General features: G+C 40.2%; 1 protein-coding gene across 1 annotated transcript in view; it reads right to left on the minus strand.

Moving 5' to 3' along the window:
• Positions 1-10,920, minus strand: part of LOC131201422 (prominin-1-A-like) — a 64,876-nt gene extending 53,956 nt beyond the window's left edge. Inside the window, exons 1-3 of the mRNA XM_058189303.1 lie at positions 7,093-10,920; positions 2,538-2,616; positions 998-1,603 (exon numbers count right to left, since the gene is read on the minus strand). The gene's annotated coding sequence lies outside the window, so the exon portion shown is untranslated. The remainder of the gene's footprint in view (positions 1-997; positions 1,604-2,537; positions 2,617-7,092) is intronic.
• Between the last annotated feature and the right edge of the window lie 398 nt (positions 10,921-11,318).

Here is an 11,318-nt window from a genome sequence, read left to right on the forward strand (position 1 = left end):
CATGCTAACACAGAGCAGGCTGTTGCGGGATACATCTTGTTCAATACTTGCCTGCCTTCCCTTCCGAAGTAACACCCAGAGGAAAGAAAGTGCAGCCCTGGCTAACTCAGCTTCCCATGCACCGTATCCACGCACCTTTTAAAAAATAACCCCCAGCTTCATCCTGACGCCTTGTGTGTCCAAACACACTTGGGCAGTAGAGAATTCTATTCTATTCTATTTTGTCTGCCTCTCCCTTAAATTAAGATGCCCCGGATGGGAGGTGGGTCCAGCTTCGCTGCCAAGCGTCCAAATTCTTCCAAAAGTTGCAGAGAAAAAGGCGAATGACTCGCCACCTGGGAGGAGGTTGGGGGAATGAGAAAGACCGGAAGGACCGCCGCGGGCACCGGAGGAGCAAGGCAGAACAAACGGGGCTTGGCTAGCCCTAGGAGTGCGCCTTTCCCAGGGTTTCTCCGCTCTGGCAGCGCCATAAAACTATTGTACTCAATCCTTAGTGAACTGCACCACAGCTGCAAGTCCTCCCTGGGTTAAGCAAACCCGGCTTGATGAAACTCTCGATCTTTCCACACAGAGAAGAAAGATAGATAGATAGATAGATAGATAGATAGATAGATAGATAGATAGATAGATAGATAGATAGATAGATAGATAGATAGATAGATAGATAGATAGATAGATAGATAGATAGATGAGGAGGAGAGAGAGAAGTAGCGGTGAATCACGCGGGTTCAATCCGGACCAAGGCGCGCTGTTGCTCAGCTCCGATTCAGCCAGGCTCCAAGAGTTCCCTGGCGCGCGATTCCACCCTCCCGCCTCGCTTTCCCGGGCCCTGGAGAGCGAGCGATCGCGCGCGCAAGCCGTCCGCAAAGTCTCAACTTCCCGTGCCTCCATCTGTTCCTCGATCTCACTTCTTTCTGAGGAAAATTCACGCGCCGGAGTAAGTGGGGGTGATGGACACCCACCCATCCCTCCCGCCGTCGGAATAGAAGAGGCTCACTTAATGCTGCAGCTCCGCGAACACTGGGGGGCGCCGCGCCTGCGAAAGGAGACCCAGATCTTTAAGGAGGGTCGAGGCGAATTCCCACAGCGGATTTGCCTTGCATAAGGAGGGGCTGGACACGCGAGATTAGTTTTACTACCCTTGGGATTTGGTCCAATCCCCGCCCGGCCTTTCCTTCCTTCTGCGCCCTCGTTTTCTCTCTGGCCGGCTTGGCTATTCTCTGACCTCCAAAGTGCGACTGGTTCGACTCCACCTCAACCCGGAGCCACTGGAGGCAGAGACGCTTAATGGCTGGTTTCCTTAACGACGTGAGCGCGGAGTCCGAAGCAACTACGACCCTTAGACCAGAGACGGGAGTTTGGAAGCGCCCGAGAACCATTCGCCCCCATTTTCTCCGCAGCCCCGAACGGAAGAGTTCTTTGGTTTCCAACCGGGGCCCCTCGGATTCCAAGGAAACAAATCTTAGAAAACTTTTGAACGTTTTCTTGGCCAGCGGCATAAGGTCGCCAAGGACCGTCTAATGCAACATCCTCCTTTGCCAAACGGGACTTCAAAGGTTTCTCAACAAAAGTAGCTTCGCACTTCCTCTGTTGAAACAGAGCCCTGAAATTGCGAAGGTATTCTGTAGTTGTTAAATACCCCTGGTTGTTGGTGGTTGTTTTTTAAAACCCTGTCAATTCAATCCATGTTTAAGCAATACCTCTAACTTTCCTCAGAAAGCTCAGCCACGGTCTTATAAAGCATGGAATTGGAGGACCGGAAGGAAGAAACCATAGGTGAGATATTGCTGAAAATATGAAATCCACCTAGTTACAATTTCTATGGATTGGGAACAGAGAAATAACATTGAAACCGCACACCCAGATAAAGTTATAGGATGTTTGAAGTTGCACTCTGGGTTTAACCTAGAGCAGCTGAAATGAAGAAAAATTATTGCTAGCCTCATCCTTGTAATTTATTTGTTCTTCCTATTTCTTAACTGCCCATCTCCCTCAGAGATGTTGCCCTGAGATATTTGCCCTGAGATATTTTCCTAAAATGGACTTTACACTTTTCTTATAGCAACATATCTTATTCTGCTTTTCCCGAATAAGCATATCTTATTCTGCTTTCCCTGAACATTTATTACTAAATATCACCAAGTAACAATAGACATTTTAAACTGGTGTGAACACATAGTTTAGATTTTTTCTAGCAGATAGTTGATGGTTTCTGATTTAAAATAATATAACTCTGACAAAATTGCATTTGTCCTGCACAATTAGGGTTCCAAGATAGCCTAATATCTTGTAATGGGATGCATTATATTACATACATTACACCATTTTCATGGGATATACTAAATCATTTCATCATACATCTTTTATTTCTGGTCTCATTTAATTAGATCACAGTTTTGTTCCAGATGATTCTGACTTGTGGATCTTGGAGCTTTGATAAAAAGGAAAGTACCTGAAGTGCAAACCCTGCCATTACTTTCTATAAATTCAGACACTTACCTCTGTGACTAGATACCACTTCAGCAATTCATACTTACGATAAAAATAATGCTTCATAAAAATATATCAGTGTTCACAACAAGTACAAATATCCACATGAGGCAGAATGTGAAGGTTCTATGATTGTTGGCAAGAACAGAGAAAGAGAGAAAAATTTGTGAAGAGAACCAAAAAACGAGAGAAAAATCTAGATAGGAAAGGGAGATCAAGAGAGACCCATCATACTTAGAGAAGCAGAAGATGGCAGAGTGTAATACATATGTTGACCGATGTACCCAAAACAATACTTTGTGCATTTCAAAATTTCAGTCTGAGTTCATATGACACACTGAACCATCACCATTAAACCATATTTTAGCTTAGTATTTTGTGCAAACACATTGTACAGGTAATCCCCGGGTTCCCTTAGCAAACATTGGAAGTTACGCAATATGCGCCCCTAAGTGTTTACGGACAACTCCCAAAACTACAAATATTGCAGCACGGCAGTTGTTCACCCTTACGAACAACCGCAGATGCTCTGCAATATGCCCTGCCTATTCCCCTCACCAGGTTTTCATAGGCACTAGGCCTCTGGATATCACCTTGTGAAGATCTAGAGATCCTTTGCTTTCTTGGCCTGTTTTGGCGCTTCAAGCCTTCGGTGAGTACACAGAGAATGGAGGCCCAAAATACTGCACAATCACGGAAGATCAGTGCGAGATCTCACGCTATTGATCTCTTGTCTCATGGTACTCTAGGCCTCTGTTCTCTGCAAACAGAGACCTGGATGAGATCTGCAGCAAAAGGCTTTGCAAATGGAGGGAAGGCCTGAAACATCGAAACTTTTCCTCCGATTCCAGAGCCTTTTGCTACCTTTGCCAAAAGCCTTTGCAGCCCAAAACAGAGCTCCACAGCTGTTTGGTGTGTGCAGGCCTTGTCCGGCACTTTGCAGCCTGAAATGGATTTCCAGAGGGGCAGGCACACTTCTCTGAAGCTCCGTTTTGGCATGGGCAGGTCTCTCGAAACGGAGCTCCAGAAGGGTGGGTGTACCCCTCCAGAGCTCTTTTGGCATGTGCAGACCTTGTCCAGCACTTTGCAGCCCAAAATAGAACTCCGGAGTGGCGAGGGTGCCCCTCTGAAGCGCTATTTGGGGCTGCAAAGTGCCGGATGAGTCCTGTGCACACCAAACGGAGCTTCGGAGGGGCGTGGGTAGCTGAGAGGCTGAAGACAACTTGCTAGATCTTTGCACGGTAAGTGACCTGTGTGTGGGGGAAGCAATTGTGGGGAGCATGAGGTATTTCAGTGGGTTGGGGAGGCCTTGGGTGCTATTAAGCAGGTGACCTGTTCCATCAGTAGCCCGCTCCCCTCATGGCCTTCCCTTTTGTGCTCTTAACAGAGCCACACATTCCATTAGCGAATGTGTGGGCAAAAGGAGGGAGCGGTCACCTTCAAAGTACAAGATTCACTCCCACAAATCCTCAGGTTACGAATGGAATGGGCAAGCTCCATTATATTCTTAACTTGAGGACTACCTGTATTATATGTGGTTGTGGTAGCCTTAGTTTGATCTATCCACTGTAGAGCACTTCTAGAACCTTAAAACATTATGTAGAAGCTTCTACTGGTACTAAACAGAATGTATTTATGTTGCTGACATGATTATACCCATCTTGCATTAGCTATATGAACTGCCAGAGCTTTTCTGGTTTCCATTCAAAGTTCTGTGTCCTCTTTCAAAGCCTTAAAAGTTTTAATTCAGGTGGTTTAACCCTGCATGTATTTTTCTGTTCTTTAAGATAACAGCTGATTCCATCTGTGAGTGTTTTACCAAATCAGTAGTTTAAATTGTATTTAACTGAAAAGATGTTATATCTTTTCATGCTTGAAACAATATTTTGCTTTAATAGACTTACTGTAAATTTGTTTTAACCGACTAAATCATCAGGCTGAAAGTTGAAATGTAATAGATAATTTAAGAAAGGTGTGATAAGATATAGATGAAAAGCAAATGGTTGCTGTGTGAATATGGACTAAATACTATAAAAGATGAATACAAAAGACTTATATTGAGCTGGTTTGTACAAACAGAATGAATGAATGAAGATCAAATCATAAAACATATACAGGTAGTCCTCAATTTACGACAATAGAACCCAAAATTTCCAATGCTAAGCAAGGTAGTTGTTAAGTAAATTTTGCCCCATTTTGCGTCCTTTCTTGCCAGATTCTTGATAAGCGAATCACTGCGTTTGTTAAGTTAGTAACATGGTTGTTAAGTGAATCTGGCTTCCCCATTGACCTTGCTTTTATAACCTTTTGAAGGTTGCAAAAGGTGATCACATGACTCTGGGACACTGCAACCATCATGAGTGACTCATGAGTCAGTTGGCAAGTATCTGAATTCTGATCACGTGACAATGGGAATGCTACAACAACTTTAAGTGTGAAAAATAGTCATAAGTCGTAACTTCAAACTATTGTAAATCAAGGACTACCTGTACATGAAGAGTGAATGGTTTGAGAAGCAGGGAAAGACTAAAGAAGTCATGGTTGGATGGAATAATGAGATCCTAAAAGAAAAGTGAGTTTAAGGAACAAAATATTGGGTCATAAAGCAGTGAATGGATATAGGAGAAGCAGGGATAGTTTGCAAACATAAATATGAATTGTATCAAAATAAATTAAATTTGGCTATATTTCCTTTAATATTTTATTTTTATTATCTCTATTTTTTATTTCTATTTCTAACTCTTTTATGTTTTACAGAACAATGTTTATCCAGAAAGGAAGAGTACAAACATTTGGTATGCATTATAAAGATCTTTCCATGTCATGCATTCCAAGTTTCTTAACATTTGGATATTGTTTATTATATATGTAGACAGTGGCAAATCAGTTCTACCCTGTTACTAAGAAAAGTATACAAGCCTGTCCATCAACAGGATCTATTTTCTCTTCCCTTTTTAAAAAGATCTTGACTTTCGCTATTATTTAGTGGTATTTCTTCTTGTACATATTTATTTCACTCTTATTCCATTGTGATAGATCATGTCATGCTTGAAGCTTTTGTTCAATTGAGTTCTGACTCACAGTTATATTTGTTAACTCTGAAGGTGACACAGGATGAATATGTGGTGCTAAGGTCAGGTTTCCTCTGAGTTTTGCTAAAGGACAGGTGACTTTTCTTTCTGTCAAAAGAATTTAGTAAGTTTTCATAATTCACAGATATACAAGTCAGAAATTTGAAATAAAAAGCATGGGTGTGGCAATTTTATTAAATATGAGAGATTTATAATTTGAGGAAATGTGTTAATGCATTTATTTTAATTTGAACAAGAATTAGTGAAATTATTACTGCACCCCTCCTTTCTTGCACTATCTAACCCAGGACAAATTGTTTTATTTAGTCTCTTTTCCTGTGAGAGGAACTAGACCATCCTATTCCACAGCATCGAGGGAGTCCTGTATCACCCATTTCCAGATGCTAAATTGTCTTGGTAGAGTCTGGAGAATGAAACACTTCTGACAGAAATGTCCTTGTTCACTCTCCTAAGAGTGTCTTGGGGTAGTGAAGCAGTTGCCTGAGAGTCTGAACTCCTTTTGTCCTTGGAGAAGGGCATTCTCTTCGAAATCAGCTCATGCCTCTGGAAAAAAAACAATCACTTTGCAAAACAAAGCAAAATTCAAATAATGAAATTTAACAAAGATTACTGAAGAAATAATACAGCTTTGCTTTCATTCAGTAGTTTGCTCTCTGCCCTCGAAACATATGCTTTACTGAAACTACAGTAACCTCTTCTATTTGATATGCTCTTTCTTAATGAGAAAAAACGGTAATTTCTGAAATGATTAATATGTAAAGTTAAAATGGTAACATACCAACAGAAACTTTTAGATAGATAGATTAGGTTTGTTTTTAATGTTGGTTCTTCTGAGATCAGCAAGAATTTCTTTAACAATACCAATGATAAAGTGATTTTGGTCCTTTCTGAAGTATATTGCTGAAATGAGGCAAGCTGAGGCAATTGTGTGGAAAGGAAGACAGCCTGACTATCAGGTAAGTAGATAGAGGGGATAGTAGTGGCAACCTATCAAGAATCTCTGAAATCTCTTGAAGCTTGTACAAATACAAACGTGAGTTTTAATTTGCCTTCAAGGAGAAATAATTTTAAAAATTCATAGTTTTCAAGCTATTCTAATAAGGCACTTATCAATCCAAAATATTTTATTTGGGGAAAAATTGTTTTAAAAGGTTATTTGATGATCAACATAGCTGCTTTGGCAACATGGGACATGTAAAGACCAGTTTTCTTTGTTGACAAAAGAGGTGGCAATGTCTGACGTGAAGAAACACTTGTTGGCTTGGTGATCAGAGCCAGTAAATGCAAATTTACAAAGCAAACAGCTCCTGCAATTGAAAAGGGTCACACAGATCAGCAATTTGCCTCTCTTCCACCAGGTATTTATCCCTTGCTCTAGTTTTATGGAACATCAGGAACAAGGACAAAAGACACCCAGATTTATAACAGAAAACACAACACAAATTAAGGCCTGTTATCCAAACCATGAGTTAAAAATAATGGGTGTGTCCCAGGGATGAAATTCACTTACCTTCCCTACTGGTTTGCAAATGTGTGTGCGCTGTGCACGTGCTCGCTTCACTCACGCACACCATCATCCGCACATGTTCAAAGCCCTCTGCACATGCGCAGAGGCTGAAAATCATCGCAAAAAAGGGATGTCATGATGTCCGCGTGGGTGGGTGGAGCCTCCCGAAGCTGCCACTACCGGTTCGCCCGAGCCAAATAGAACAGGCTGAATTTCAGCCCTGGTGTGACCTTTATAGCAACAACATAGAAAAGGCTAATTTCAGAGAAACTACTGGAACCTTGGTGTACAGTGTAGGAAATGGTATGTATATGCCCAAAGCTTTCAGTTCCACTGCCACTCCCCAAGAATCTTGTCAGTTGTAGTTGTTGTTGTTGTTATTATTATTATTATTATTATTATTATTATTAATTCGATTTTTATACCGCCCTTCTCCCAAAGGAGAAGTTTAGATGCAGGAGCTAATTCAGTGTGTGTGTGTGTGAGCATGTTGTTTTTTTAATGTCTAGAGTAGCATATTAAAAGACTTGCTGCTAAATCTGCCTGATACCCATTGGTTTACCTTTCTCTTTACCTATGTACTGATTACAAACATAAATATAACAGAATGTACAATGCCAACCTCAACATCAGTGGTTGGGAGGTTTCAGTAGATGATGAGATTCACTGCCCACCTGAGACCAACTCTTGGCCAGACTTACCTCAAATGCTGCTTTGGAGCACCACCTCTGTTTCATTTGGACTCCATGGTCTTTTAGCAGAGCAAAATACTGTAATCTTGCTAGTAAATTGGCAGTTAAGAAATATCAGGTATTGCGATAGGATTTACCAAAAGTAAACTGTTATGATTTACACCACTAACTCTCCCACTAAAAATATTGCTGCCCATCCAAAGATCTCAAGCCAATTAAAATACACATACATTAGGAAAAGCACCATAGCTCATGGCTACTAGAGTTCTTTCCAAATCTCTTCACCAGTAGAGACATTTTTAACAAAATGTGTTGCAACTCCATATATGTATATATCATACAATGTGGGAATTATATGTTCGACTCTGTTTTCATATTAGGAAGAAGGGGAGAGGCATCAAATGGAAGAATAGGTGTTAAGGCATTGCCCAGCTGCTTCTCCAGGGATTTTTTTTACTTCCACAATCCCTGGCTGAATTTGGTTCAAGTCCTAACAATCTTTCAGTTCCCTTTTTAAACTAAATATATAGCTTGTATTCTGTACAAGATTCAGAGTGTTATCTTACAGATAAACAAAGAAAATGGTGAACATTTTTGCAAAATTTCTTTCCAATATTTGATTGGATTTGAAAGAATCACAAAATGGGTGTTGCCTCCTACTTGCACTAAAGACAGAACTAAAATCTTCTAACATCAGATCCAAAAATTACAAGAGGGAGACTAGCTCAAATAAATAAAAATTGAAGAGGTAAGAAAATAGAGACATGTTGAATTCTATACTGGCTGTGATTTCTTTTTCTTTTTCTGGTGTCTTTGAGTCAATGCTGACTCCTGGTGACTGCCTGGACAAGTCCCTGCAGTTTTCTTGGTGACTTTTCAGGGGTAGTTTTCCTAATGCTGTCTAAAGAACTATCCCTTAAAGTCTAAATTTACTGTAAAAGTCTAGATGGACCATATGCCTGGCTCCACATTCTTCCAGAGTCATAGGAAAGTGGGACAGACCAGAGCTATCCCGAAGGATGGGAGGGCAAAGGAGGTGAGAAAGATCATTCTTTATTATTATTATTTCTGGTAGTGCCTTCTGCTATCAAAGTTCCATAGAAATGATTGTGTCTTTCATCTAAAGACTGTTTCCCTCTTCCCTCTCTAACTGGGTTTGAAAATGCTGCTGACTACAGTCACTGACTGCCAGCACTTCTTTATTGCTTCCTCCTGCATCATCCCTACATTCCTCCTCCAGCCATAATTTTGAGCCTAAATTTAGCAGTTTTCGAAGACTTGTAGGTCATTTCTCAGAAATAGGTTGAGTTACAGATCTTAGGTATGGAGCACCACCTACCCTGTGACCGGTAGCTTACAAGGTGACTAAACCTCCACCCTAGGAACCCTGCCTGGCCATCCAACCCCATCCCACCACATGGAGTGGCTGTTTCCTACTAAGTGATGCTCATCATGAAATGGAACAAAGCTGGAGAATCCATAAATGACCTTAGAAGCTGAAAGGACAGCACCACTCAGCAGTTTTATTTAGAAGACATAAACAGGGCTTGGCAGTCTGGGCAGAATAATTTATGCCAGCCATACTTTTCTGATGACTCAGTTGCTGGAGGACTGCATGTTAATGCTGTTCCTTGAAAGAACCATGTGTTCTGTGGAATAAGTCACAATGACTGGGTTCATATTAAGCTAAATTCAGCTTAGAATAGGGGTGGGTAACCTGAGGCTTCAGAACCACTTGTGGCTCCCCACTCCCATTTTTGCCATGGACAGAGTTACTTCTAACTACAGTTGCTAAAACTCAGTAAGGTGAGACAGACAGGGATACATACACGCACAGTGTAAGTTCTATGATGCTGTAATTTAGAAACTAGACATCTCTGGCTCTACCAATTTTGTTTCATCATTCTCCCCCCCCCCCAAATAGGTAAAGTGAAGCACTTGGACTTCCCACTTTGCTTAAGCATGTGTGAACTCATTTATTTTGTGGGTGCGGAGATCTGTTTTTAATCTTGCCAAAACCTTTAAAAGCCTTTTAAGTGGATATGCCTAATTGTAGATATGCAACCTTCACTATCTTATCTCAACCAGAACTCAAGAGTTATTAACAACTTGTAAAACAAACTGTATCCCTGCATATGGCTACAACACTTTTAAAAAACAAAAAGCAAGTGCCATTTTCTATTCTTAAGATTTGGAATTCTTGGACAAGTTCTTATTCTACAGGAAACTGTTTATTTTTACAATGGGTGCGGCTGACAGGAACACCTTTATAGAGATTAGCAATGTATGAGAACAGAAGTAGGCAGAAAATTTACAATCAGCAGATGGAATGGGGTAGGGCCACAGTGTTCTGGCTTTGATATGGAATTTATTCTGTCTTTGGGAGCCATTCCTTGATATTGTGACTTTGTCTAGTATTGCATTGAAATATATTACATAAACATTAAGGTGTTGGGTTCATAATACACAAAACACATTCTATTCCTCCCCGTTATACATTAATTCTGGAACTCATAAATGCAGAGAGAGAGATTTTTATAATATAAGTTTACCAACTTATTAAATGGAAACATAATTCTCCAGCTGTCTGCACTATTAGGACAAGACTGTTGATACATTTTTTTTCTTGGTAATAGTCACAGGAAAGTGACAAATTTGTCACTTTTGTATTACTCAGCAGACTATCAACAAATGCTCGCTTCTAAGTGTCATTCCATCCACACATATATGACTCAAAATACATCCCAATTGTTATTTAATTTCTTTCTCAGTGTTCACTAAGATATCCCAGGACAGAAAGCCATTTTACACCAACTTTTGGCTGACATAGGGGAAGAAAATACATACCAATAAATGGTGGATCATAAGCTGAATATGAACCAACAGGATGATGCAATTGGAGAGTAATACAATCCTACCCTTTATCAATAGAATATAATGTCAAGATTAACAGAAATCAAGTTGGGGCATATTTCAGGATGATACCGACAAACTAGTTATATTCAGAGGAAAGACATCAAGATGAAGTCTGGAAATAAAAAGATGAACAGTTGGAGACCCTGGGTATGTTTGGCTTGCAGAACATTGCAAGAAAACATAGTAGTTTTCTTACAGTAGTATCTGGATTTACTAGAAAAGATTGGGCAAATATGTTCAGTTGTTCCAGCAGCCAGGACAAGAAACAATGAGTTAATTACAGCGAAGTAATTTTTTTTGTTTGATATAATGCACAATAACGTGGAGTAACAATGTTATTTTAAAGAATGTGCGTCTATCCATACAGTAAAAAAGCAGATTATGAGCATATATTTATTAGTGATGTAAATGGTCCACAATCAAAATGTTTCCCCTTAAAATCCATGATATCAAGTTTATGTGTCACCAACATAGCATAATGAAAACTAAAAAATATATATCATATACAGTACCTGATCACTTCACAATGCAAGGCTGTCTATTTTCCATGTTTCTGTACTGAAGACTGGTTGAGTGGATTCATAAATGATAGGGACCAAAAATATAGGTGGGACTGAATTT

Source organism: Ahaetulla prasina, chromosome 6 (assembly GCF_028640845.1).
Source record: "Ahaetulla prasina isolate Xishuangbanna chromosome 6, ASM2864084v1, whole genome shotgun sequence".
Taxonomy (NCBI): Eukaryota; Metazoa; Chordata; class Lepidosauria; order Squamata; family Colubridae; genus Ahaetulla; species Ahaetulla prasina.